Source organism: Rhinatrema bivittatum, chromosome 3 (genome assembly GCF_901001135.1).
Source record: "Rhinatrema bivittatum chromosome 3, aRhiBiv1.1, whole genome shotgun sequence".
Taxonomy (NCBI): Eukaryota; Metazoa; Chordata; class Amphibia; order Gymnophiona; family Rhinatrematidae; genus Rhinatrema; species Rhinatrema bivittatum.
This window is the reverse complement of record NC_042617.1, coordinates 463,441,422-463,467,174: the sequence shown is the minus strand read 5'-3', so window position 1 is coordinate 463,467,174 and position 25,753 is coordinate 463,441,422. Positions and strand designations below refer to the sequence as shown.

General features: G+C 44.2%; 1 protein-coding gene across 10 annotated transcripts in view; it reads left to right on the top strand.

Moving 5' to 3' along the window:
* The window catches only part of FAM49A (family with sequence similarity 49 member A), a 260,849-nt gene that overhangs the window by 41,261 nt on the left and 193,835 nt on the right, over positions 1-25,753 (top strand). For all 10 annotated transcript variants that reach the window (XM_029595934.1, XM_029595939.1, XM_029595933.1 and 7 more), the window contains exon 2: positions 481-541. The gene's annotated coding sequence lies outside the window, so the exon portion shown is untranslated. The remainder of the gene's footprint in view (positions 1-480; positions 542-25,753) is intronic.

Here is a 25,753-nt window from a genome sequence, read left to right as displayed (position 1 = left end):
TGAATGCATGGATAGTCTGTATGGATATCTGGGAGATTTTATGACCATATTTGGCAAATGTTTGGGAAGAAGTCTTTTGGAACTGTTTTCATGTCACTGGATTACCTTGGTCTTCTGATATTCCTGTAAGATCTCTTAATGCAAAATGGGCGTAAGCAGGAAGATTATATAATATGACAGATGTGAACAAGTGGCTATCCTTGAAGGAGTTATTCTTCTGAATCCTAACCCATTGTACTTTTTTTTTTTTTTTAATTATAGTTCTGATTTAGTAGCTTGGTATTTTCTGAACTTCTAAAAAAAAAAAAAAAAAAAGGTTTGCTGTTTTCCAGGCTTTTTATTTTGGTTTGTTAATTGTCCAGTGGTCACTTTCATTTTATATCCGTGACAAAACTCCTTTATAAATATTAAATAAAGTCAACAATCTTTAAGTATTATGTTTTTAGTTTTGTTTTTTTTTTTTGTTTAATTTCTTCACAGGTTAGAAGAACTAATGATCAGTGAGAGACCTATCTAAAACAATCATCACTCATTGGAAAAGGTAAATAGGAGAGCTATAAAAGACACTGAGGTCTTCTTTTTTTATTTTTTCTTATTAAGAGACTGGTATTTGTTTAGTATCTATTTCATTGCCACTCTCATTTTTCTTTCCTACTATTTATTGTAGTTTTATTAACCTTTCACTATGCATATCAGAAACATTTATTTTTAATTAGTTAATGCTGGGAATCTAGACTGTGTATACTATTAGTCCTGCGGGAATTCTGAGCTACTGTGGCTTGCAGAATTTGCACAGAATTCTCCCTTCCCGCACATTTCCTCCCTCGCCTCGCAGAATCCACTGCCGCCGAATGCTTCTCCCGAATGCGCTGCCGAAAGAGGAAGCACAACCAGAAGCATTACGGCACGAGTGAGGTTCGCCTCGCACGGAGAGCGGAACCATTGAGGCATAGGTGCGCGCACAGAGAGTGGAGGCATTGCAGGTGAAGTTCCCGCATGATGAGCAGAGGCAGCGCGGCACGGGCAAGGTTAGCAAGCTGCAGTGTGCAAAGGCCAGGACCCTTCAATCAGAGAGAGGGGAGAGAGAAAAGAGGGGGAAGAGAGGGGAGAGGGGGAGGGGGGAGAGAGTGTTTCTAGTGGGAGCTCGAGGTATGAGGGGAAAGCAGGTGAATGGGGACAGGGGCAGAGGCCAAGGGGGATTCATATTTCCATTTGTTTTGAGCCAGAGGTCTCCAGCCTTTGACATGTGTACCCCAGCACTGGACAGCTGAGAGGATTCTGACTTCCACTACAGAGGTTGCGTTTAACCAAACATCATCTCCTGCTGTGCAAGACTGACCCCACAGCAGTGGGAGATGCTTGGTTAAATGCGATTCCTTCGGCTACATGTGAGGCTTGGAGCTAGCTTTCTGATTCAGGTGGCAGCGGCAGTCAATGTCTGCCCAGCTGTCCAGTGCCGTGGGTTGCTGCCCCTAGCCTAGAGCAGGTGGAGATGTGAATCCTCCTTTGACCTCTGCTTCTGTTCCTGTTTACCTCCTCTTATGAAAATACTGGATTGCACTGAAATGCAGTATCATTTGCAAAAAATATTGTCTTATTTTGACAAAATGTACAGAATTTTGCAGAATTTAGAAAATGTGTGGGCAGAATTTTCAATTTTTTGTTGCAGAATTTTCAATTTTTTTGCACAGAATTCCCCCAGGAGTAATACTATGAATGAGCCACAACTGTACTATATACTTTGAACATTTGAAACTATTCTGGTGCATCAGAGTATGAAATATTAGGTCCAACTGATTGCAGTCTTTTTAGAGGCTTGTCCACCAGGGTACAAGATATTTTCACAGACTAGAAAGAAGGAATGGGGGAGGAGTGACTGTTATTACTAAAAGGAGTGAGATAATGCAACAGATGGTTTTGAGAGAGAGGGTTGTGAATATTTATTATTAGTAATTGGAAAGAGGAGACATGTGGGTTTGTTATTCATGTATTCCCCACCAAACCCTAGTATGGTAAGGTTATGGGATTAGTGGTGTTTATTGGGGAGGTGGATAGTGTTAGATTTTAATATATACATAAATGATGTTTCTTGTAAGAAAGTGTTTGTTTTTAGAAGTTTTATCTTCTTGGGATTTGTTGCAGTGAGTAGGTTTTAGCACTCATCGGGGAGATCATGTTCTAGATTTAGTTTTTGGCACAGAACATATTAAGAGAAGGTTGTTTGAGAATTCAGAGAAATGAGGAGGCTTTATGGTCTGATCATAGGGTTATTTATTTCACATTTATGATAACAGGAGGGGAAGGATTGGAAAGAGGGAAAAGGGAGATTGAATTTAGAGAGGGAAAATAGATAATGAGTTTTATCTAAAGTGGGGGAACCCTTGCATGGAACAGGGGGAGAATACTATAAAAGATTTGGTTGGGAAGTGGAATCAGTCATTGAAGGAGGTTTTGAATGAGGTTGCTACAATGAGGAAAAGGAATATGAGGTTGAGAGGGAATGCATCATGGTATTCTAGATATTTAAAAGAGATTTAGAAGGATTACATAAAAAGGAAAGGAAATGGTTGAAGTCCCATTTTTGGGCAGATAAATTGTCTTGGAGACAGAATGCTAATTTTTTTTCAGGGAGGATAAGAGCTGCTAAGAAGTTATATTATGAAAACCGGATTAGAGCTGCTGAGTATAGTTCAAAAGAATTTTTTTCCATTATGCAGGAAATGTTGGGAGAAAATTGTTTGCCCAAAACGGTTATTCCAGAGAGTCTAAATAATGAAAGTTTTGCATGGCTTTGGAAAAATAAGATAGGAAGGTTGTGAAGAAATATTCTTAGGTAGTCATCCTTGGTTGCTGTGAGTTGTTTGGAAGAATAGAGGATGAACGATGAAGAAGTTAGGGAAGGGTTAGGTGTATTCAAAGAGGTGGGTTGATTGGAACTCTGGGAAATATTACAGAGTTGTAATCCAACTACATGTAGTTTGGACCGTTGCCCCTCATATTTGATAAAAGAGCTACCAGAAGATTTGTTAGGTGACTTGCAATTGATTGCGAATAGCTCCTTAGGAGTAGGAGTTTTTCCTACTTATTGAAGATGTTGGTCAGTCCATTACTGAGCAAAAGTTAATTTAGAGAAAGAATTATGTATAAATTACTGGCCAGTAGCAAATGCCTCATTTTTAGCATAAGTATTAGAAAAAGTAGATATAGTACAATTATTCAGATATATGAAGGAAAACAGTATTTTGGATGAGAGCCAATCAGGCTTTTGTGTAAGATATAGTAAAGAGACACTATTGATGGTGTTGAATGATTCTATTTGTCAGTTTTTGAATAAGGGTGAAGTAGTGGGGTTATTCTGTTAGATCTTTCTAGCACTTGTGATCTAGTGGATCATGAGATTTTGCTGCAAAGGTGTAGGGAGTTGGGATTACAGGGATATATTTTGAGTTGCATTTCCTCCTTTTTAAAGGATAGATGGTTGGAGGTATGTGCGAAAGGAGATATGGAACCTTATAGTTTGGATTGTGGGGTTCTGCAAGGGTCTGTACTATCTCCAGTTCTTTTAATTTTATTTTTTTTTTGCAGTCATTGGGTCAATTGATTCGTAGCTTGGGATTTAGAAGCCATATTTATGCAGATGTACAATTAGTGTGCTCGTTGGGGAGGGATCCTTTACAATCTTTGGGTAAGGTTCAGGAGGGTCTTGGGTGACTGGTTGAGCACAAATAAGTTGGTATTGAATAAGGGTAAGACCGAATGGATGATTTTTACAGCAAATGGGCCTGAGAGTTTTCCAGTTAAAAATGTGGGATAGGAGTTGTGTTAATTCTTCAGAAGTTAGAGATTTGGGGTATTATATGATGATAAGTTGTCTTGTGACTCCCATATCTGTTTGATGATAGAGGATTTTTATAAAATTAAAACAGCTGAAGAGAATTAGGGGATGGGTGAGTTTAAAGACTTTTTGGACCATTGTACAAGTGTTAGTGACTTCAGTATTTGTCTATTGTAATGGGGTTTTGTGAGGAATTTGTGTCGTTTACAGGTAATGCAGAATATGACAGCAAGTTTGGTATTGGTTGCCCAAGAAGGATTAGTGTGAAGCCCCTTTTGGCCGAGTTACATTGGTTACCTATCAGGGAAATGATCATGTTTAAGATCATGATCCTGATGTTTAAAATTAATAAATCCCAAGGTGCGATTTATTTAAGGAATCAAATACAGAGGCATATACCAATTTGAAATTTATGTTTAGCAGATGGCATTTTATTTGAGGTGCCGTGGGTGAGACAGGTAAAATAAAGGAGGGGTTTCGAAAGAAGATGTTTTTGGTATGTGGGCCTTTGATGGGGAATATAGCTCTGTTTCTAATTAGGTTATTTATGCAGTTTTTAGGAAGAAGGTGAAGGCATGGTTGTTTGTGCAAGCTAATCAGTGAAATGTAGTGCTATATTATATTTGTATTTTAATTGTTTTATTGTGATGATTGATTGTGCAAGCTAAGCAGTGAAATGTAGTGCTATATTATATTTGTATTTTATTTGTTTTATTGTGTTTCATTGTTTTATTTTATATGTTGGGAACCACCTTGGTCAGCTTGCTGTTTTGTGTGGTGTATAAAAATTGTGAAATAAAAATAAACTGCACTAGACAAAACCATTTACATTTGCCATATTTCTCACTATTGGATTTGCATATTGGTGATGGGAGACAATTCAATCCATGTTTTCTGGTATGTATGATTTTGCCCCAAATTGTCATGTAGGTACCATTTGGTCATACCTAGTTGCACAAAGGTAAGTGGAAAGGAATAGGAAGTGACACACATTATTTGTGACTTTTCTGGTATTCTCATGTATCTCAGAAAATGCTGAGTTCTGCTCTGCTTCCTTTCTTGTCAAGATTTTCTTCTTCCCACCATCCCCCAACCTATTATTTATTTTAGAAATTTATAACCCATATTGCTCCCAAATTTCGAGGTTGGGTAGAGTTAATACATATATATTCTCACAGGACAAGCAGGATGGTAGTCCTCACATTTGGGTGACATCACAGGATGGAGCCCAATCACGGAACACTTTTGTCAAAGTTTCTAGAACTTTGACTGGCACCTACTGGGCATGCCCAGCATGGCACTAAACCTGCAGCCAGCAGGGGTCCCCCTTCAGTCTTCTTTTTTCTGTGCAGCAGTAGCCACGCGGGTTAAGGAGCTCCACAGAGATTCCTGACAGGAATTTTCCTCATGGAATTACTAAAAACCTTCATACCCCACAGGGGTATGAAGTACTCTGGTAAGTCTTTTACCCATTTTCGGTCGATTCCCGTCGAGTTTGGCCCTCGCGGCCTACTGGCCGTCGACCGTACCGTGGCTCAATTTTTTCAAAGGCCATGGCATCGGGGTTCCGTCGGTGCCCGGACTGTACTCGCACCATGTCCATAACAGACCCTCATAAAGTCTGTGTAATGTGTCTTGGGTACGAGCATGATGTCTTGACCTGCACCAAATGTGCCTTAATGACACCAAAAGGTCGCAAGGCCAGAATGGAGAAAATGGAACTTCTCTTCCATTCTCAAACCCCGACACCGTCTATTACATCGACGTAGTCTGAACCGGCACCGTCCACTTCACGCCAGTATCGGCCACTGGCCGGTAACCGCCCGGCGTCGACGACTTCTCTGTCTTCGACTAACTCTACCTCCTCAGTACCGAGGGGATTGTAGAGAGAAACATCGGCATCGACACCGGAAATCTTGGACCATCGAAGAAGGAAAATCATCGACCTCGCCATCATCCGAGCCGCCATTGAAAAAACCCATCCAGAAAAGGCATCGACCCTTTCTGCGACCGGGTCACTGAGGCAAACCTCACCCGGACGGGTATCGGGAGTCGCGACTCCGCCTTTAACGGTGGTCCCTCCGGCTATGCCTCTGCCTCCTTCTTCCCTTCCGGAGCCGGGTCTGCTTGCTCCAGGTCTCCGTGAAGAACTGGACTGGATGGTCCAGGAGGCCATCGATAATGTGATGCACAGACTCCAAGTTCCCCCGACGCCGATATCGGTGCCGACCGTGGAACCGACCATCGATCCCATTCCGGCAGCATTGGCACAGCTGCTCTCAAAGATGGACGCGCTTATAGCTGCTTTTCCACCGATGGATCCTGGATCACCGATGGCTCCGGTGCCTTCCCCACTTACCCTGTTACCGGGTGGAGAAACACCATTCTGCATTCCTCCTTTGGGTGTTTTACTGATGCCTCAACCATTGATGCCGATGCGTCCATCGATGCCCTCTATGCCTGCACCGGTGCCCTCGATGCCTTAATCGGTGCCTTTAGTTCTTCCCTTGATGCCTTCAGAGCCTAGACCAGGACCTTCAGGAATTCCATTGTCCCGTCCTTCTCAGGTTCCTAGAGGGACAGGTGCTGATCCCTATGATACCTGGGCTAATGATTCATCTCCAGACACCGATGACGTGCCATCGCTACCTTCTCCTACTAAAAGCAGGAAGCGCTCTCCTCCAGAGGACCTATCCTTCATAAATTTTGTGAAGGAAATGTTTGAATTGGTTCCCTTCCAATTGCAGACTGAACAAGATGACAGGCATCAAATGATGGAGCTGTTACAATTCCTGGATGCTCCTAAGGAAATAATCTCCATCCCTATTCACCAGGTTCTTTTGGATCTCCTCAAAAAGAACTGGGAACACCCTGGTTATGTTGCTCCAGTCAACAGAAAAGCTGATACCACTTATTTGGTCCAGTCAGCCCCAGGATTCCAGAAACCTCAGCTGGATCACCAGTCTGTGGTTGTAGAATCTGCCCAAAAGAGGACAAAAAGATCAAAACCCCACTCTTCCTTTCCCTCAGGTAAGGAACAGAAATTCCTGGGATCAATGCTCATCTCTTGGATCACCTCTTACCAGCTGAATATGACCCAGTACAACAGGGTCTTATTCAAGCAGATACAGGACTTTGCGGAATCCCTGCCTCAGCATTTCCAGGAACAGCTTCAAACCCTGGTACACAAGGGTTTTGAGGCAGGGAAGCATGAAAAAAGTTCCTCTTATGGTATCTTCGATACAGCTTCCAGTGTATCTATAACTCCTATTTCGGTAAGAAGATGGGCCTGGCTTAAGTCTTCGGACTTGCGCCCTGAGGTACAAGACAGATTATCTGATCTGCCCTGCATAGGAGACAATCTGTTTGGCGAACAGATTCAGCGGACGGTGGCAGAACTCAAGGAGCATCATGAGACCCTGAGACAGCTCTCTCTGATGCCCTCTGAGTATTCCTCCAAACATGGTATTCACAAAAAAAAGAGAGAGTATAGACCCCCTACTCTTTACACAATACACACATACATAGGGGATCCAATAATATTCGTCTATAAATTTTTAATACATCAGTTAGTCAATAAACATTTTCCAGAACATATTTATCAATATATTTCAAACATGTATTAATAAAATTACAATACCAACGAAATAATGTACTGGTCTCTTTTTTATACAGCACTCTGTCGCCAAAATACTTATGTAAGACCCTCTATTCACGAGTAGGCATATATTGTACCATCTCGTTTGTCATAGGGGTCTGAATTACTTTTAATAAATCCTGCGTTCCTTTTGTTTGCTTAAGTTTTTCAAGTTATCTTAAAATGTCTACACGAAAATTATAGGGAACTCCCAACTAATATCGCACAACCAATGATGAATACTTATCCACAGTGAAAAGGTCCCAAAAGTCCCGACATGGCCATGTTTCAGACCGGAGTCCTGCTTCAGGGGAAATCACGGAAACCAATTCAACGATCCTTCTCGGCTCAATACCATCAATGCGGCAATTCCATCTGTGCAATTTCTTTTCAAATGCGGGCTGAAATTTCACCCGCCTCAATTTAACAATGGCGAACGTCCGGACATCTTTTATCCACCTCTTCCGGAAACACCAACTTGTTACCTCCCCTTCCGGGAGAGCTCGGAGGAAGGTCTCTATCACGTCCTCCCACGACTCACGCTGCTATATAGATATATTTCGCCAAAACTGAAAACTAAAAAGTCACCTCACTAGTTTATACATGGACAAAATGACCAAAACACTAGTGTATAAACTAGTGAGGTGACTTTTTAGTTTTCAGTTTTGGCGAAATATATCTATATAGCAGCGTGAGCCGTGGGAGGACGTGATAGAGACCTTCCTCCGAGCTCTCCCGGAAGGGGAGGTAACAAGTTGGTGTTTCCGGAAGAGGTGGATAAAAGATGTCCGGACGTTCGCCATTGTTAAATTGAGGCGGGTGAAATTTCAGCCCGCATTTGAAAAGAAATTGCACAGATGGAATCGCCGCATTGATGGTATTGAGCCGAGAAGGATCGTTGAATTGGTTTCCGTGATTTCCCCTGAAGCAGGACTCCGGTCCGAAACATGGCCATGTCGGGACTTTTGGGACCTTTTCACTGTGGATAAGTATTCATCATTGGTTGTGCGATATTAGTTGGGAGTTCCCTATAATTTTCGTGTAGACATTTTAAGATAACTTGAAAAACTTAAGCAAACAAAAGGAACGCAGGATTTATTAAAAGTAATTCAGACCCCTATGACAAACGAGATGGTACAATATATGCCTACTCGTGAATAGAGGGTCTTACATAAGTATTTTGGCGACAGAGTGCTGTATAAAAAAGAGACCAGTACATTATTTCGTTGGTATTGTTTACATTGTGGTGTATTGGAATACACAGTTTGTGTGTGTGGGTATTTGTGTGATTAATAAAATTACATACACATTGATTTCACAGATGTTTCCATAATTACATCATTAATACATAAACATATGTGCAACCTCATAGACATTATCACCCCACCGTAGCACCAATAAGCTAGCAGCATTACCACCCCGCCATAGCACTAACTTAAAAAACCCCTCCAAACCCTCATACATAAGAACATAAGAAAATGCCATACTGGGTCAGACCAAGGGTCCATCAAGCCCAGCATCCTGTTTCCAACAGTGGCCAATCCAGGCCATAAGAACCTGGCAAGTACCCAAAAACTAAGTCTATTCCATGTAACCATTGCTAATGGCAGTGGCTATTCTCTACATACATTTCACACACACTCCCCACCCACTAAAACACCACACATCTAAAACCACCCAACCTATTAAAGTTAAAGCTTTCTTTTATCTCAGTGTGCTGCACCACAAATTACTTTAATATGGGAGCACTCCAACACATCCCTCACACCTCTAAAACCACCAAAACTTTATTATGGTTGAAGCTATCTTCATTAGGGCATGCTCCGCCACATATTCATTCCATATGGGGGCAATCCACCACGTCCCAACAAAGATCCCTGTTTCGCCGCAGCTTCTTCAGGGGACGTTTTACTCCTGGTCCAACCAAAGATTAGCAAAACTCTCCAGTTTTCCAATCATTGAAGCATCACACCTTCAAGAAACCGGCGGTTACTGTGTCCTTCAAAAAATTAAACAAAAGGCCAGTTATCTTACAAACAAATATTCAAAACAGCATCTTCCCCCACATTATCAGCCACAACCTCAACAAGCAAAAAAACTCACTTTCTCCACAATTCAAATTAGAAAAGTGGCTGCACATCACATATATGGACTTACCACCTGAAATAAAGACAAATAAAATGCTCCAAAAAAATGTTTTATGCAAGTCACCTGACCGCAGGAGGTCAGGAGGTCTCCCTCCTCCTCCAGTCCAGAGCAGAAGAGCCAGTGCCCTACTCCCAGCAAGGCCTAGGATTCTATTCCCGGTACTTTCTAATCCCCAAAAAATCAGGTGGCATTCGTCCAGTTCTGGACCTTTGTGCCCTCAACAAGTACCTCCACCGAGAAAAGTTCAAGATGGTAACCTTGGGTTCCCTCCTTCCTTTTCTGCAAAAAGGAGACTGGCTCTGCTCTCTCAATCTCCAAGACACGTACACACACATTGCGATAACTCCCATCTCTTCGCAGGTTCCTGAGATTTCTGGTAGGTCCCAAGCACTATCAGTACCGAGTGCTTCCATTCGACCTGGCATCTGCACCACAAGTCTTCACCAAGTGCCTCGTAGTAGTAGCAGCCTTCCTTAGGACTCAAGGTGTTAATGTTTACCCCTATTTAGACGATTGGTTGATCAGGGCTCCCACTCAACAAACTGCTCTGTCGTCCCTAGGTCTTACTTTACACACTCTGATTTCGCATCAACTATGAGAAATCCTGCTTAGTCCCATCTCAAACTTTATCATTCATAGGGGCAGACTTGGACACCTTGCAGGCAAAGGCATTTCTGCCTCGACAGCGAGCACTCATTCTCATCTCTCTCACACACCAGCTATAGTCTCAGCACTGCACGACTGCATGCCACTTCCTTATCCTAGTGGGACAGTACAGGTTACCCCAATGGCCCGCTTGGCCATGAGAGTCATGCAGTGGACTCTAAGGTCACAATGGACTCAGTCCGTCCAACCACTATTAACCACTGCCCACATCACCGACTCACTTCGTCAGTCTCTAGCCTGGTGGCAAAATCAGATCAATCTCCTCCAAAGCCTGCCCTTCCAGGGTCCAGACCCTCAAATAATTCTCACCACCGATGCTTCCAACCTCGGCCTGGGAGCCCATGTTGCCGATTTGCAGACACAAGGAACTTGGTCTCGAGAGGAATCCAAACACCAAATCAATTTCCTGGAACTGCGAGCAATCAGATATGCTCTCAGGGTGTTTCAGGATCACCTTTCCAATCAGGTCATCCTGATTCAGACGGACAACCAGGTGGCCATGTTGTACATCAACAAACAGGGAGGGACGGGCTCCTACCTGCTGTGTCTGGAAGCTGCACAGATATGGGCGGAGGGCCTCTCCCTTTCGATGTACCTCAAGGTCACCTACTTGCCGGAAGTGGACAATGTGTTGGCGGACAACCTAAGTTGCGTTTTCCATCCACATGAGTGGTCCCTAAACCCCACAGTAGCGGACTCAATATTCCAGCGTTGGGGTTATCCTCACATAGACCTCTTTGCGTCACCTCAAAACTGCAAAGTAGAGAACTTTTGCGCTCCCACTCGCAGCCAACACTCTCAGCCAAGAGATGCGTTCTCCCTCTCATGGGCAACCGGTCTCTTATATGCATTCCCTCCCCTTCCACTTCTATCATAGACTCTCGTGAAGTTACGTCAGGACAAGGGATGCATGATCCTGATAGCACCTCACTGGCCTCGCCAAGTGTGGTTTCCAATACTTCAGGATCTCTCAATTCGCAGGCACATTCCCTTGGGAAAGGACCCGCTTCTGATCACTCAGAATAACGGGTACCTACGCCACCCCAATCTTCAAGCTTTGTCCTTGATGGCCTGGATGATGAAAGGTTAAATTCTTCAGCCACTTAACCTTTCGGAGCCAGTTTCCCGTGTCCTGATTGCTTCACGGAAGCCTTCCACGAGAAGCTCTTACCTCTACAAATGGAACAGGTTTAAGTCATGGTGGTGTTCTCAATCCCTTGATCCCTTTACCTGTTCCATCATGAAGTTTCTAGACTATCTATGACACTTGTCAGAATCGGGTCTAAAAACTTCCTCCATCAGAATGCATGTCAGTGCGGTGGCCGCCTTCCATAAAGGTGTCGGGGACATTCTATTTCAGTACAGCCCCTTGTAACACGTTTTCTGAAGGGCTTGCTTCACCTCAAGCCTCCGCTGCGTCCTCCGGCCCATTCTTGGGACCTCAACCTGGTTTTGCGGTCGGCTCATGAAACCACCATTCGAGCCTTTCCAATCCTGTGATCTTCGCTATCTCACATGGAAAGTGATTTTCCTTTTGGCAATCACTTCAGCTCGCAGAGTTAGTGATTTACAGGCTCCAGTCACCTATCCCCCTTACACTAAACTTCTGCAGGATCGGGCAGTACTCCGCACTGACCCTAAGATCTTACCTAAGGTAGTATCGGAGTTTCATCTCAATCAATCCATTATACTACCTACCTTTTTTCCCAGGCCCCATTCCAATCCAGGAGAACAGGCTCTGCATACCCTTGACTGTAAACGGGCTCTAGCGTTCTACCTAGACCGTACAGCTGCCCACAGGAAGAACACTCAATTGTTTGTCTCTTTTTCCACTCCATCAAATTGGGGCAGCCTGTGGGTAAGCAGACTCTCTCCTCCTGGTTAGCGGACTGCATATCCTTTTGCTATCAGCAAGCGGGCATTCCACTTCAAGACTGCGTTAAAGCACACTCTGTGAGGGCCATGGTGACTTCAGTAGCACACCTACGCTCGGTGCCGCTTCCTGACATTTGCAGGGCTGCCACCTGGAGTTCTCTCCATACCTTTACAGCCCATTATTGCTTAGACAAAGCCGGAAGACAAGATTCCATCTTCGGCCAGTCTGTCTTGCGCAACCTATTTACAACTTGACGTACCAACACCCTTCCACCTGCCCGTTAGGGTTCCAGGATGCCCTCCGCCAAATTCCTCCCCAGTCCTAGTGCCTTTGCACACCTGGGTACATTTGGTGCATACTCGGATATCCTCAGCTGGGTACTCACCCATATGTGAGGACTACCATCCTGCTTGTCTTGTGAGAAAGCAAATGTTGCTTACCTGTAACAGGTGTTCTCACAGGACAGCAGGATGTTAGTCCTCATGAAACCCGCCCGCTGCCCCGTGGTGTTGGGTTCGTTACGTTTTCTTATTTTATTTTTTGGCACTTCCTGTAGCTTTTAAACAAGACTGAAGGGGGACCCCTGCTGGCTGCAGGTTTAGTGCCATGCTGGGCATTCCCAGTAGGTGCCAGTCAAAGTTCTAGAAACTTTGACAAAAGGTTTCCGTGATTGGGCTCCATCCTGTGATGTCACCCATTTGTGAGGACTAACATCCTGCTGTCCTGTGAGAACACCTGTTACAGGTAAGCAACTTTTGCTTTTTCACACATGCGCACTCACACGCAAACTTGCAGACACTATTGCTCACACTCACTTCACACAAGCTCTCACACATTCTCTCCCCCATGAATGTGCATTTTGCCGGCGGCAACAGTCTCTTTTCTTTAGCCCTGCCGCAGCCACCTCTCTTCCACTACGTGCGTCAACCTTCTAGGCTGGGCCCGACACAGTATTGTTCTCTCATTGGCTATGTGGCCTGGACATGACTGGGTCTCTTCTTTCTTCATCCGTGCAGCCCCAGCAGCCTTCTTTTTTCGGCTTGGGCCCAGCTGGGATTGAAAAATAAAAAATAGCAAGCCTGCTGAGACTCGGGACACAGGCCCCATTAGCTGGGGCTAACAATGCCTCTTCTGCAGTGCAACACTATAGTGGAGAAAGAAGAGGGAAGATACATTACCGCGGCACAGCACGGATCTTGCTGCAGTGTGCCGCACAGTGGTTGAAAAGCTCTGTTCTAGAAAGCATCTGCATCTGGCTAAAGGACTCCCTGTTCTAGTGGCTGATCCATTTCATTCTGCCCAGGGGGATACCCTTCCAAATTCTTCCAGTTCAAATTGTTCTGAGTATGGATGCATCCAACCTGGGGTGGGAAGCCTATGTAGAGGGGCCGTGCACACAAGGCCTCTGGTCAGATCAGGAAAAACTTCATCAGATAAACTTCCTAAAGCTAAAGAAGATTCGGTACACTCTAAAGACTTTTAGAAATCAGTTGGCCAACAAAGTGATTCTGGTTCAAATGGGCAAGCAAGTGGTGATGTTTTACATAAAGAAGCAGGGAGGAGCAGGATTGTACCTCCTGTGTGAAGAAGCTGTCCAGATGTGGGACTAGGACGTTTCACAAGGAATGATGCTCAGGGCCATGTATTTGGCAGGCGAGCAGAATCTCTTTTCAGACAGACTGGGGTCCTGAAACCACAAAAATGCTTCCTTGGCTGGGGAGCTAACAAACTGGGTTTTTTGTGAGTGGGGGCACTCCCTATGGTGGTCCTGTTTGTGTCTCCTCAGAAGAGAAATGTTCTGCTTTTCTGCTGCAAAAGAGGGCCTCAAAGCAAATTAGCCTCAGATGCCTTTCCCCTGAATTGTGGTCAGGGCCTGCTATAGGCATACCCTTTAAATCTTCTCATCGCAAAGACTTTATTGAAACCCAGAGAAGAACTGGGAGCTATGATCCTCATAGTACCATTTTGGCTGAGAAAGATTTCTTTCTCTGTCCTGTGAGAGATGTCTATTAAGAATCCATATTAAGAATCCAGTCAGGATGAGGAATTTCCAAACATTCATGACTCAAGATTGAGGACTGTTGTGCCATCCCAATATTGGGTCCCAGGCCTTCACAGCCTGGATGTTGAGAGGATAGTTGCCTAACTCCTGAATTTTTGTGAGGATGTCTTTTATTCTATCTTCCAGGAAGCCCTCACAAGGAAGTCCTATGGGTTGAAATGGAGGTTTGCCTTGAGGCGTGAGGAAAAGGCCCTGGATCCATTCTCTTGTTCCACACAAAAACTGCCTGATTAGATTCTAAAAGATGCAGAAGGTAGTCTTAAGACCAGCTTAGAAAGAGTAATGCAATTGGTGCCCATCTTGGAACAGCCTTTAGTTGTCTGATATATGCAGGGCTTGTTGCAATTGAAGTCTCCCTTCAAGTCTCCTACTGTGTTTTACCTCCGTGTGGTACTGAGTCTCTGGACTCCTGTGAGCTAAAGTAACTGACCTGGAATGTCATATTTTTGGTGGCAGTTACTTCGGCCTGCAGTCAGTGATGTCTAGGCCATAATGACTTATCCAATTTATACTGAGTTTTTTCACAATCAGGTTATTCTGCAAACACAGCTTAAGTTCCTGCCTAAAGTAATATCAGGCTTCCACCTTAATTGGTCAACTTGTCCTTCCAACATTCTTTCCCAGGCCACATGTCTACAAATGTTACTCCTGTGTGAATTCTGCGCACAAAAACTTAAAATTCTGCAAATTTTATATTGGTCAAAATAACACAATTTACATGTCAGTCTTTAATTACATTTTAAATTAATACAGAAAAAATGTTATTATTTAGATGCAGAATTGTAAATATTTTGAGCAGAATTTCCCTAGAAACTCATTGTAAGAGTGTCCCTTACACTCGCTCTCTCTGCTCCCCTAGCCACTTTGCCCTCTCAGGCCCCAACTCCTCCACCTGCCAGTATCTCTGTCCTCCACCTCTAGGCTCAACCCCTTCCACTCTATCGCCAGTCCCAGAGTTTGACCCGGTTCTCTGTACTGCTCCTCAGACAGGCTCCCGCTGTCCCTCCCTCTTTCACACACACACACCATCATACAGGGTCCCTCACTCTCTCACACATACATCCTCACACAGGCTCCCTATGTCTCTCTCTCGTGTACCCCTTCACACAGGCTCTGTCTCACACATACACAATCCCTTCACACAGGCTAGCACCCTCACATACACATGATCCCTTTTTCATACACACGATCCCTTTTTCATACACACAAGCTCCCAATTTCTCTCACACACACTTTCACAATCTCCTCATATAGGCTCCCTCTCTCTGGCACTCACACTCAAGCACCCCCCCTCACCTCCCATGCTCTCTCTCACACCCTCCTGCTCATCCCCCTGCTCTCTCCCCCTCCCCCTCTCTCTCACAACCCCTCCCTACTCTCTCCCTCCTCTCACACACATGCACACATTCACTCTCACCGGGTCCTTCATCTTTGCCGCGAGTGGAGCACACACCGTTCATGGGCCAAGGGGGCCTTCATCTTCGCACACTCTGTTTGCGGCATGCCAGGGTCTCTTCTGCCATTTTCTGCGCAGAATTGGCAATTCTACGCAGGGGTGAATTCTGTGCTCCGTAGTAGCGCAGAATTCCCCCAGGACTAAAAAGTGAACAAGTACTACACAGTTTAGATTGCAAAGGAGCCTTGGCGCTTTGTCTGGAGCAGATTGAAGCCCTTAGGGTTGACTCAGCTTTTTGTTTCTTTTGACACCAACAAATCTGTAATTGCTGTTGCCAAACACACTCTGTTGAATTGGATAGCAGATTGCATCTCTTTCTGATATGCTCAGGTAGGCCTGAATCTGGTGGGTCATGTCAAGGTGTATAGATCAGAGCTATGGCAGCGTTGGTGGCCCACCTAAGATTGGTCTTCATAGTGGAGATCTGTAAGGCTGTAACATGGAGTTCTTGCCATACGTTTACATCACATTACAGTTTGGACAGGGACTCCTGATGCAACACTAGGTTTGGCCAGTTTGTCCTGAGAAGTCTTTCAGGTGTAGAACACAATCTCCCCCCACCCACCCCGGGAGTCTGTTTTTATTACTGGCTGCACCTATAAAATAATCAGAAGATAGAAAATGGCAGTTTCAGGTTTCACCACTTTTTTTTTTTTTGTTTGTTTGGGACAGTTTTCAGGTAGGGATGCCCCGTGTGTGAAGATTGCTTTCTCAGAGGGAAGCAGGATGGCTGAGTTGCTTACCTGTAACAGGTGTTCTTCAAGAATCCCATCCCCCTCCTCTTGGAGTTGGCTTCTCTATAATTAAACTAGATTGTGGACATGTAGCAGTATGGCATTCTGCATGTGCGCAGTAGAGTAGGGATAGTCAAACTGCAGTCTGTGGGCTAAAACTATCCTGTTACCACCTTTATTTCAGCTCAGTTACCCTTATTATGAACTCCATTAGCTCCGGCCCACTACTGCTCTGACTAGACGTGGTGGACAGGAGGTGAGATTGTGGTGATGCTGAGTTGAAGTTATCTGCATTGTGAAGGGTTCTGTCTCTGCAGGTCAGAAGTAATATGGATGAGAGTGGCCATGACGGGAAGATGGCGGCCTGAAGAGGAGCAGGGTTTGTTCAAGAATGCAGGGCGGTGAGGAAGCTGTGGTCTGAGTTAAGAGCAGCTAGAGGGAGAGAAAGCTGCCACTACCTCTTGTAGTCTGTTTGGGGGTGCAGGAGCTGTCTGTTGATATGGGCAGGCAAGAAGCAGCATCCCTGTGTGATGCCTGGAGCTACAGGAGCTGGAACAGAGCAGGAATCTCTATCCTGGTTAAACAGTGAAAGAGCTGGCCCTTTGAAGTGCTCTGTGCCAGTGAAAAAAAGGCCTGATGTTAAAGGGGGCTATAAGTGGAACTCAACTGGAGATCTCTCTGCTCTGGTTCTCTCAATTTTGAAAGAGCTTGAGGCTGGTGCTTAAAACTCACTGAAAGTTTACAGCATATATCAGCCATGTGAGTTTTATGCTTGAGTGCAAGGGGACACCCCCAGCCCCAGACTGGAGATCTGAGAACCTTGCCCACCACCACTCCCCACGCTTCCTGACTAGAACTCTGAGGGAGACCGAGACCTCCATGACTGGAGCTCCAACTTGGGACTCCCTGCTCCTTACCATCATAACAGCAGATCCTGGTGCTAGTAAGAGCCAGAAGTGTGGCCATGCCTAGCAAAGTTTGCTCACCCCTGCAGTAGAGCATGCTCAAAGTTCTAGAAATTTTGAAGTAAACGTTATGAGCCAGGATCCATCTGATGTCATCCATTTGCGAGGACTAACATCCTGCTGTCTTTTAAGAACATCTGTTACAGGTAGGCAACTCTGTTCTACCAGGCCAACATAAGAATTCTGCAAAGATATTGATATATATAAACATTTAAGATCAGGTATGTCCCTTAAGGTATACTTCAAATTTTTATATTCTTTCATTGGTCCATTTAAGAGGTATTACAACCTGAAAAGAATCTAGTTTTCTTTAGGATGCATATATCTATTGGAACTCTGAAATAATGAAAATGAATATAATATTTGAGGAGCAGCAGAGGGCACTCTGGTATCACTGTTAGAAATTCTGTTCTGTGTCATTTATTCATATGAAGCTATGGTGAATGAGCAAATGTCCATAAACCAGTCTATGAGTTTTAAATGTTTCCTGCCCAGGAAATCACTGACTGACATTGTAGGGTTGTCAAAACAGCTGCATAATGTCTACTTTTGTTCGTTTAGTTATGTTTACATTACTGAATGTTACAATGATTCCCTCTATTCTTTTTTTGCTCCAGCTGTAAAATACAGCTTTTTTTTTTTTAGTCATTTTCTATTGAAGAGTGCTATCCATGCTTGCCATTTGTAATTCCTTGTAAGGCTATTTAAAATGGTTCAGTGATAATTTGAGAGGTCTTTTTTTCAAGAATGTTTCATTAATACAGTTTTCAAATCTCTTTACCATTTGCTTTAAGTGGACAGTTTCTGGTTTCATTACATGGGTTAATGTTTTATTTCATGATACATTATTATTAATTATTTGTATTGTGCAAAGCAGATGTACATAGTGCTATACATAATAAACAATAATAGTTCTATATCCTTGACTTCATGTTCTGCCAATTTTTCTGTGTGTACTCTCTTGTCCTCATTTGTGTATAGGTGTCATTCCATTATGATCACTTCCCATGTTCTTTCATTCAGGCATTCTTATTGCTGGTCCTTGAAGGGTGCAGAGAGAGCTGGTTTTCAATGAATGTTCATAAGGTTAATTTTTGTAAAAGTGATTGAAGAACTGTTCTCCAAGGACAAGCAGGATGGTAGTCCTTACACATGGGTGACATCATCAGATGGAGCCCAGCATGGAAAACATTTTTCAAAATTTCTAGAAACTTTGACACATAGCATGCTCAGCATGCCATTATCCATGCATCCACGTGGGGTCCCTCTTCAGTCTCTCTTTTTCCGCGAAGCTAGTGCCTCGCAACTGTGGAGCTCGCACTCTTTTTTGTGGAAAACTAATTTGCTCCATTCCAAGTCCTGTCTGGCCACTCTGCGCTTTTGGGCTAGTTGGGTGCTGCAGTAAGTCTTTCTGTTGTTCGCGGTCGATTACAGACTGTGCCACTTCCCGGTGGCCACTGGACATCGACCGCGCACTGCACTCTTTTTTCCATGGTATCATCCGGTTTCCACCATTGCCTCCAGTGTCCTCAGGCCATGTCCATTACAGACCCCCATGAGGTCTGCTTTTTGTGCCTGGGGGCATCACATGATGTCTGAGGCTGCAATTTTTGTGCCTAAGGACTGTCGCGTGCGTCTTGACAAAATGGAAAAGTTTGGCGCCAAAAAGTCGGAACCCTTTGCTTCTGCATCAGGGGCATCGACACCAAAGGATCGGGAGGTCTTAGTGACTCCGACCCCTTTGGTGTCTCCCCTGCTGCTGGATAACCAGGTAGAGCTGGGCGCGGGGGGACCATCTGATGTCTGTTTCTTTTTGTTCCAGGTCTGGTTCCTCGCCATCTCCCTTGGCTCCAGGAAGGACCAGGCCAAGCATTGGGGGAAATCAAGAAAGCATTGCATCGATAGTCATCATCGCATGCTTTCGACATCAGGAGGGCACCGGCACTGACCGTGCTGCCCCTGAAGTGGCCCTGGGCTGAGGAAACTTTGCCTTCTGTTGAACCCGAGGGACCACGGCAATCCCCACCAATTCTGGTGGGAGGCACCGATCCCCCTCGCGGTTCCAGTGGGATCTGGTTTTGCCACCGCCTCCTCAGGCTGCCCTGTCCTCATCGGCATTCAAGGAGGAGTTGGAGCGCCATCTGCGACTGGTGGTTGGCCGGGCCCCTGCAGGGCATCGATCCATAGTCCCACTGGGACCGCCACTGTCACTAGAGACCACTCAGTTGGCACTTGTGCCTTTGTTGGAGCAGCTGGACTTGCTGCTCGGTCGCTTGCCAACATAGCCTATCCTGATGCTCCGGGCTTTCTCACAAGGGACATTGACACAGCCTTCACCGGTGACTATCCCAGTGAGCGATTCCTTCGAGGACAGACCTTTGGGGTCGATGGTACTGTTCTCACATAAGGTACCCTGACCGCTGTTATCCCTCCCTGGATCCTTTGGGATCAGTGCCTCTGGAGCCACTAATTCCCTTGGTGCTCCCGGTGCGTACAAGACCTGCACTTTCTGGTACCAGAAGGACCCTTGGTGCCCGCACCAGTGCCATTTGTGCTGTTGAGACTCGGGGTCTCGGCATAAAAGTTCACTAGGGGTTCCACCTCGGGTGTATCTGGGCACCCAGAGTGAGGAGGATGCCCCCCATGATCCTTGGGAGGGTGAGGCATTTCCATCCTTGATGGAGGACTCTGAGGGCTTGCCCTCCAAGCCATCTCCTCCTGAGGAGCAGTGTAAGTCTCTGCCAGAAGAATTAACTTTTGTTGGGTTCATGAGGGCCATGGTGGAATCGGTGCCTTTTCAGCTCCTGACTGAACAGGATTCCAATAATAAGATGCTAGAAGTCCTGCAATTTGTGGACGCTCTGAAAGAGGAAGTCACGGTGCTGGTACAAGACATTTTTAAGGATCTCTTCGTCTGGCTATGGGAGCATCTTATATTCATTCCACCGGTAAACCGAAAGACTGATGCAGTCTATCTGGTAAAGCCCACCACAGGGTTTGACCGCCGCCAGTCTGTGGTGGTGGAAACCGCCTTAAAGAAAGCGAAGAGGTCGCGGACCCATGCTTTGGCTTCTCCAGGTCGTGAACTCTCTGGGACGCTCTGGGAAAGAGAGTCTTCCAGGGGTCCATGTTGGTAGCCTGGATTGCATGTTACCAGCTCTATATGAGCCAATAGTGGAGCGCCTCACACAGAAATCTCAGGAGGATTTCCTGAAGGTGATCCAACAAGGCCTGGAATGTGACAAGCACGAGGTCCGGTCGGCTTATGATATTTTTGAAACAGCGGCGAGGGTGGCTGTGGCAGGCATTGGAGCTTGGTGATGGCCTGGCTTCGGGCTTTGGACCTCTGGTCCGAAGTACAAGAGCATCTTGCGAACCTGCCCTGTACTGGGGAAAATCTCTTTAGAGGTAAGATCAAGGAAGCAGTAGCACAGCTGAAGGACTACCATGAAACCTTCCAGCATCTGTCTTCCAGCTCCTCAGATCCTCAGTCCTCTGGCAAAAAGCCATCGCGGCAAACCTCGAGGTGCCCCTTTTACTCTCCGTGGAAGTATTATCCTCCAGCTGGTAGGGCAAGGCCTCAATGGGCACCAGCTAGACCTAAAATAAGGCAGCCAGGCACCCCTCAACCACAACCAGCCCCATAGTAGAGCCCTACCACAGGGTTTTGACTGGCTGCAAGAGGGTTTAAGCAAGTGGTCCGTACCCCTGAAGAATGACCATCCAGTGGGAGGCCATCTACAAATCTTTGCCAATCGGTGGCTCTCAGTCACCTCAGACCAATGGAGGTTTGCGGCGAACCAGCAGATACTTCGAGTGGAGCTCTCCACTCTCTTAATGGCTCTAGTGGTCGACCCTGTTCCATTGGTCTTAAAGAACTTGTTTCCAGTATAATCCCAACTCCTTCTACAACCAACCTGCTGTGATCTTCGGCTGCCTCATTTTCACCAACAATACTTCAGTGTTGCTTCACTACAAAATGACTCAGCCTCTAGCTTGCTAATCACCCATATGTGAGGACTAGCATCCTGCTTGTCCTGGGATAAAGCAAAATTGCTTACCTTGAAATAGGTGTTATCCCAGGACAGCAGGATGTAGTCCTCACGAAACCCACCTGCCACCCCGCGGAGTTGGGTCTGATACCTTTTATTATTTTATTTTTGCCAAAGCTTATTGCTACATATGAGACTGAGGGGAGACTCCTGTGGCAGAGAATATCATGGCATGCTGGGCATGCTCAGTGGCCTCACAGAGCCAGTCAATAGTTTCTAGAAACTTTGACAGAAAGGTTTCCCACAATAGGGCTCCATCAGTGACATCACCCATATGTGAGGACTACATCCTGCTGTCCTGGGATAACACCTATTACAAGGTAAGCAATTTTGCTTTGTGGGCAGGTGAAACAGACCAGTGCAAATTCTAATGATTTAAAGTAAAAAAGAAAGTAGAATATTAAGGAGAAATGGGAAAAATTTGAAATAGAAAGTAAAGCCAAGAAAAGAAGTGGACATGTTAGAGAAATTCAGGAAACTGTTGGTAGAAAGAAAATGTAAGGATAGAAAAGCATAATGAACTAAGTGTTCTTAACACCTATATTGTTCCTGGAAAAAAATGTACTTTATTTAACCTATACAAAAGATGTTTGATATCTGAAGAAATAACCAATGCAGTCTTGAAACTCATGCCCTACATCATCTTTTGTTCATTCCATAAAAAGATATCACAACTTTGAAAGATCCCAGACCCAAAAAATAAAAAAGAGATAGGACAGATAATGAGAACAAAGAGATGAACCTTTGTGAAGCAGAAAATGGTAAAAGCAAACTTGAGTAAGAGAGGGGCTTCTCATTCTGCTTGCCTGATGCTCTCCTTGGTCCCCGAATTGACCTGCCCTTCCCCCCCCTTCTGACGTCATCAGCGCGCCGAGGGGGCCAAAAGCGCGAGCCTGGGGCCGAAGGCGTCACTTCCTGTCTCGCTGGCAGCTGATACAAAGCCTCATAAGAGGCTCAGATTACCTGCTTCTCATTCTGCTTGCCTGATGCTCTCTTCGGTCCCCGAATTGACCTGCCGCGTCTTCACCCCCCTCCCCAGCTGATGTCACCAGTGCGCCGAAGGGGTCAAAAGCGGGAGCCCGGGGCCGAAGGCGTCACTTCCTGTCTCCATCTGCTGGCAGCTGATACAAAGCCTCATCAGAGGCTCGGATTACCTGCTTCTCATTCTGCTTGCCTGAGCTCTCCTCTGTCCCCAAATTGAGCTGACGTTACCAGTGCACCAAGGGGGTCAAAAGCGCAAGCCTGGGGCCGAAGGCACCGTGCGCCGAAGGAGCGCGACCAAGGGGCCTGCCCCTTAGTGTGCCCCTTTGTGCTGCCCCTGCCTAATAACTTATCGGACACACTACCATCTACCATACCAGCGGTCATCTTAAATATCAAAGTTTCCATTCGACAACTTGTAAGTAACCATTATGGAAATTAAACAGATTACCCCCATCATCATTTCAAACAGACTGAAATTTAAAAACCTTCATTGGAAGCCATCCTCAAGATGCCTTACTCCAATTTCTATAATAAACTTACTGTTACTAGGCATGTAAATGATATCTCTCTTTCTACTTAACGCACAATCTCTGGCAAAAACAATGCCTGTCTTCACTGATCTTTTATTGGATAATAAACCTGATTTATGCGGAGTGACTGAGACTTTGTTCAAAAAATCGGATACTGTCACCATAAATCAATTACCAAAAAGTATTTATGACATTTATTCCATCCCTAGAATTAACAAAAGAGGTGGAGGTTTACTACTTATGATTAAGAAAATCTTTAAACTAACCTTACAAACTGTCACTACACCGAATTTTGAAATTGGGTTATTGAAATCAAAGCATTTGCAAATCTGTTTTATTATATACCCCACCCAGATTGATAGAGCATAATCCCTCCCCACTAATTGAATTTCTTGTTGATAGTATAGAAATCGATCTCCCCACTATGATACTTGGCGATTTCAGTTCACATGTGGATACCGTACCCTTATCTTCTAGCTGTGAATCTTTCTTATCTGCCATGACAGCCATAGGTTTCCAACAAATCATGAACCAGCCAACACATAAAGCAGGCCATACTCTGGACCTCTTATTCATTAACTCATAGATCCACCTAGAAGTTTGCCTATCCATTGGTCTGACCATTGCCTGATTTCAGCTCATCTTACTATTCATAATGTGAAACAGAACCCACCAACCCAAAAAACATGTATCGAATATAGAAAAACTTGCAGCCAAGACGATTTAATAGAACTCCTACCAGAAGCTCTCAAAAAATTAGATCTGATATTGATACCGCTGTTAACTCCTGGATGACAGTCACCAATGACATAGCCAACGCTTGTTGCCCTTTAATTAAAAAAGAAATAAAAATCTATAAAAAAAAAAAAAAATAGAATCCCTTGGTATACCTCAGACCTCCAATTAATGAAACGTTCCCTCAGAAATCTTGAAAAAAAGTGGCGCAAAAATCCTACAACGTCTTCACTAAGCAACTATAGAATTTTGCTTCATAAATACAGAATAAACATCAATAAAACCAAATGAAATTACTACTCAAAAAAATTCATGACTTCCAATTCAACCCTAGAGTTCTTTAATCTTATGTCTCTGATTTAACTAATCCATCACGTAACTTATTCTTCCCTTAATGCAGATACTCAATGCAGTGAGCTTGCAAAATTCTTTAGAGACAAATTCCTTAACTTGATAAATAATATTCCCACAGATAAGACTAATAAAATAACTTTGCCAACAAACATAGGAACAACTTGGTCCAGCTTCGAAAACACTTCATCCATTAAAGTAGTAAACTTCATTAAAAAAAAAAAATGAATCCAGCTGTCCACCCCGCAGATGCAGTACCCATCAAACCTCTAAAGTTAGTCCCTAACATTATCTCCAAACCATTAGCTGACATAATTAATCTCTCTCAATCAAGGCAATCTCCCTGATAAACTGAAATGTGCAGCTATCAAACCAATAAAGAAATCTAATTCATCCTCAGCAGATCTATCAACTTTAGACCCATATCCAACCTACTACTTTTATCCAAAATCATCGAAAAAGTAGTCAACCAACAACTTTCAGAACATCTTGAGATCCACAACATCCTCTACCCTTCCCAATTTGGTTTTCGAAAATTTTTTAGTACATGAGGGAAACTAGGAGGGTCTCTGTACTAAAAAATTTTCTAGGCCTGAGAGGCCTAGATAACTGACAATCATATCTTCTTGGAATGTTACAACATTTATGCAGCCTTCGATTACGATTAATCACAAGATTTTATTGGACAGATTAAAGGAAATAGGTTTAATAGGCACCACTTACCAATGGTTTGAATCATATTTAAACAACAGGTCATATACAGTTAAAATAAATACCCAGGAGTCAGAACAAATAAATATTATTCATGGAGTTCTGCAGGGATCCTCTTTGTCATCAACTCTTTTTAACCTATATATGCTTCCTTTTTACAAGTTTTTAGCAGGCCTTGGACTAACCCATTTTATTTATGCCGATGACGTGCAGATCCTAATTCCAATTACTGACTCCATCGAATCTGCATTGAAACTCTGGGAAGTTTATCTTTCCGCCATCAAACGACTTCTAACCCAAATGAGTTTATCTTTAAATCCAGCAAAAACAGAGTTTCTTATACTCCGTTCTAAAGTAAATAACCCAAATATATTTCACATAACACCGGCAAACAAAATATTCTCTTGCTCATGAAATCAAAGACCTGGATGTTACATTTAACATCGAACTAAACTGAAAAAATTGGATAAATAATCTTATTAAAGACATATTTTAAGTTACATGTTTTAAAAAAAATAAAACCACTTCCGCACAACCATGATTTTAGAACTGTTCTGCAAGCACTCCTTTTTTCAAAAATAGACTATTGCAATGCTTTACTCTTAGGCCTTCCTGCTTCCACCATCAGACTCCCTTCAACTCCTGCAAAACTCGGCTGCTAGAATCTTAACAAATACCAAATTAACAGAACACATAACCCCAATCTTAAAGGATTTACATTGGCTCCCAATCATATACCGCTCCCAGTTTAAAACACTATCATTAATTCATAAAACTCTATACCATGACAAGATGGAATGGCACACTGCAGCACTTCATTTTCACACTCCACAGAGAACCACAAGATCTGCAAGCAATGGGACTCTACCTTCCCCTAAATCAGCATACCTAAACACTGTGAGACAAAGAGCCATATCAACTGCAGGTCCACAGTTGATATGGCTCTTTGACTCTTGAAGGAGTGAATTCCACAACTGCAGGTCCACAGTTGTGGAATTCACTCCTTCAAGA